At 58.6% G+C, this 3,825-nt stretch overlaps 1 non-coding gene across 1 annotated transcript; it reads left to right on the plus strand.

Moving 5' to 3' along the window:
- The first annotated feature begins 1,337 nt into the window (after positions 1-1,337).
- On the plus strand, positions 1,338-3,176 carry LOC145656713 (18S ribosomal RNA). The gene has a single exon (XR_014122309.1). It is a non-coding gene; the product is annotated as an 18S ribosomal RNA (ribosomal RNA).
- Positions 3,177-3,825: the final 649 nt, after the last annotated feature.

Genomic DNA, 3,825 nt, shown 5'->3' on the forward strand with positions numbered 1-3,825 from the left:
AGGCACACAGTCTGCTTTGCTCTCCCCGACCCGAGTGCGTCTGTTGGGCTGAGTGTACGCCCAGGCAACTGGATCCAATGGCTCAGTCCGCCGCAGCGTGCTTCGACGATGGGTCGTACAGCCATGCCACCAGGGTGGGCGTGTTTGTAAATGTACCAGTGGATTCTCGTCGGCCTGCCACATCCATGGTATCGACCCACCAGGCCTGTCCGACCAGGGGTTGACCCTGGACGGGCACGGTCTGTGGTTTGGCCCTTGTCCTAGATGAAATCGGGCACGGGGTTTTCTGGCCAGGTACCATCGGGTTACTGGGAGAGCGGCTTCGGTCTCCAGGTGAGACCAATGGTGAAGCAGCACGAGGCAATGGAGAGCATGCAAAGCGATGGGGAAGCCATGCACGGCAATGGCCACGAAAAAAAAAAAAAAATCACCACGGAAGGAACGTGAAGAACAAGGAGGAGTGTAGTGACACTGCCCAAAGCTGCCCGGTGTTGCAGGGGTCTATTGGTGTGTTGCTTCCTTGTTTGGTAGAGTGGAGTACCAGACCCGCCAGGGGTAGGCAAACCATTCCCCCTACGGTAAGTGAGGAGCCAGCCATTTGACGAGCGGGTGTCCACGTGTACGGGTGCGAGCGCTATCCCCCCACACGGGGTTAGGCCACGGCCTTAGGTGGACGTCTGCCGACCAGCCCCGGCTGATCCAGAACTTCTGATGTGGAGAGCGGTTTTGACAGATCCTCCCTGGTTCTAGCGGGTCAAGCCTCTGATGGGGGGTGGGGGTTATTTGTAACCCATCCCAGAACTCTCTGGGGGAGACTCAGACGGCCAGTCTGTCTACTCAGTTGTCCTATACTGGTGTCTGTGGTTTGGGAGGAAGGGAGTGCCCTGCTTTGTTGGCCTCCTCTTCAAAACTACCTGGGCCCACGAATCACTCTTCTTGGTTACATCACGAAACGTAGGTTGAGCGAGGCTAGGGGGGAGGGAATTCGACGAGGTCTTTCCCTTGTCCCCCCACCAGCGGCCCACGAAAATCAAAACGGCGTGAAGAGAGGGAACGCCGAAAGCACCTGGAGTCGGCCGTCCGCACCTCCGGAGGAGGTGGACGGGGTACGGTGCGGGCATGACCGGATGGGACAGCTTTGCATCAAGGTGAGAGGTCGGCGTCCGAAGGCCAGAGGGCGGTGCGCGAGCACGTTTACACTGGCCGCGGAAGCTGTCCTGGGTAGCCCTGTATGGCGTCTGGACCTGACGGCGCACGCACTTACAACCCGCTGCTTCCTAGCCCCCGGAAGGGGAGGCGGATGTCACTCGTGGTTCATCCCAGACCACGGTGCAAACTACCTGGTTGATCCTGCCAGTAACATATGCTTGTCTCAAAGATTAAGCCATGCAGGTCTAAGTGCACACGGCCGGTACAGTGAAACTGCGAATGGCTCATTAAATCAGTTATGGTTCCTTTGATCGCTCCACACGTTACTCGGATAACTGTGGTAATTCTAGAGCTAATACATGCAAACGAGCGCTGACCCTTCGGGGGATGCGTGCATTTATCAGACCCAAAACCCATCCGGGGGGCTCGGGCCCCCCGGCCGCTTTGGTGACTCTAGATAACCTCGGGCCGATCGCGCGCCCTCCGCGGCGGCGACGTCTCATTCGAATGTCTGCCCTATCAACTTTCGATGGTACCATAGTCGGCTACCATGGTGACCACGGGTAACGGGGAATCAGGGTTCGATTCCGGAGAGGGAGCCTGAGAAACGGCTACCACATCCAAGGAAGGCAGCAGGCGCGCAAATTACCCATTCCCGACACGGGGAGGTAGTGACGAAAAATAACGATACAGGTCTCTTTCGAGGCCCTGTAATCGGAATGAGCGTATCCTAAACCCATGGGTGAGGACCCATTGGAGGGCAAGTCTGGTGCCAGCAGCCGCGGTAATTCCAGCTCCAATAGCGTATATTAAAGTTGCTGCAGTTAAAAAGCTCGTAGTTGGATGTCGGGAGTGGGCTGGCGGTCCGCCGCGAGGCGTGCCACCGCCTGTCTCAGACCCTGTCTCCCGGTGCCCCCCGGATGCCCTTGGCTGGGTGTCCGGACGGGGCTCGGAGCGTTTACTTTGAAAAAATTAGAGTGTTCAAAGCGGGCCCGCTTCTCGCCTGAATACCTGAGCTAGGAATAATGGAATAGGACTCCGGTTCTATTTTGTGGGTTTCCTGAACCAGGGCCATGATTAAGAGGGACGGCCGGGGGCATTCGTATTGCGCCGCTAGAGGTGAAATTCTTGGACCGGCGCAAGACGGACGAAAGCGAAAGCATTTGCCAAGAATGTTTTCATTAATCAAGAACGAAAGTCGGAGGTTCGAAGACGATCAGATACCGTCGTAGTTCCGACCGTAAACTATGCCGACCCGCGATCCGGCGGCGTTATTCCCATGACCCGCCGGGCAGCGTGAGGGAAACCACGAGTCTGTGGGTTCCGGGGGGAGTATGGTTGCAAAGCTGAAACTTAAAGGAATTGACGGAAGGGCACCACCAGGAGTGGAGCCTGCGGCTTAATTTGACTCAACACGGGAAACCTCACCCGGCCCGGACACGGAAAGGATTGACAGATTGATAGCTCTTTCTCGATTCTGTGGGTGGTGGTGCATGGCCGTTCTTAGTTGGTGGAGCGATTTGTCTGGTTAATTCCGATAACGAACGAGACTCCGGCATGCTAAATAGTTACGCGGCCCTCCGCGGTCGGCGTCAAACTTCTTAGAGGGACAAGTGGCGTTCAGCCACGCGAGATGGAGCAATAACAGGTCTGTGATGCCCTTAGATGTCCGGGGCTGCACGCGCGCCACAATGGTTGGATCAGCGTGTGCCTACCCTACACCGAGAGGTGCGGGTAATCCGCTGAACCCCATTCGTGATGGGGACTGGGGATTGCAATTATTCCCCATGAACGAGGAATTCCCAGTAAGCGCGGGTCATAAGCTCGCGTTGATTAAGTCCCTGCCCTTTGTACACACCGCCCGTCGCTACTACCGATCGGATGGTTTAGTGAGGTCCTCGGATCGGCCCCGCCGGGGCTCCTCGCGGGCCTTGGCGGAGCGCCGAGAAGTCGATCAAACTTGACTATCTAGAGGAAGTAAAAGTCGTAACAAGGTTTTCGTAGGTGAACCTGCGAAAGGATCATTAACGGGTAACGCTGTCCGGCGTGCCTCCTCTCCCGACCCCCTCGACTTCGCCGTCCCCCCGCGTCGGGGCCCAGGGTCGAAAGGGTCTTCGGGGTTGCTGTTACACGTGGTCGCTTGCAGGTCAGGCTGGACAGAAGGCATAAAGGAGGAGCCTAGTCCCTCCCACCCCTTCCTCGTCCTCCGCCTCTTCCTCCGCGTCGTCCTTCAGCACCCCCCCCCCGCAGGCCCCGGTATTCTCTGGGTTCCAGCGCGAGAGACGCGTCGTTCAAAAAACTCGGCGTCCCCGCTCGTCGGGCGAAGGCCGGTTTCCCCTCACCTTGCCGGCAGGAGAAGCGCCTGCGAGTCGAGCGGGTCGTACGGGTCCGTCCCGCGCCCTCCCTCTCGCTCGCACGGCCGCTGCCTCCGTCCACCGCGAGGGGTTTTCCTATTTTGTTGTCCTTGTCATTCATCCCCGTCCCCTTGCTCGCTGACGAGCGGACTTTCCGGGGGGGGTTGCGAGCGCTGCTCCTCGTGGGGCAGGCCATGGCCCTTCCTGTGTTCGTCCGCCCACCGGCGTCCTGGGGCGTGGTGGTGGTGGGTGGCGCAGCCGGTTCCCCTGCTTCTCTCTCTCAGAAAGGAGTCTCAGGGGGACCCCCGGCAGGTACCTAGGG

This window comes from Electrophorus electricus, unplaced genomic scaffold (genome assembly GCF_041902795.1).
Source record: "Electrophorus electricus isolate QZ-2024a unplaced genomic scaffold, ASM4190279v1 Scaffold88, whole genome shotgun sequence".
Classification (NCBI taxonomy): domain Eukaryota; kingdom Metazoa; phylum Chordata; class Actinopteri; order Gymnotiformes; family Gymnotidae; genus Electrophorus; species Electrophorus electricus.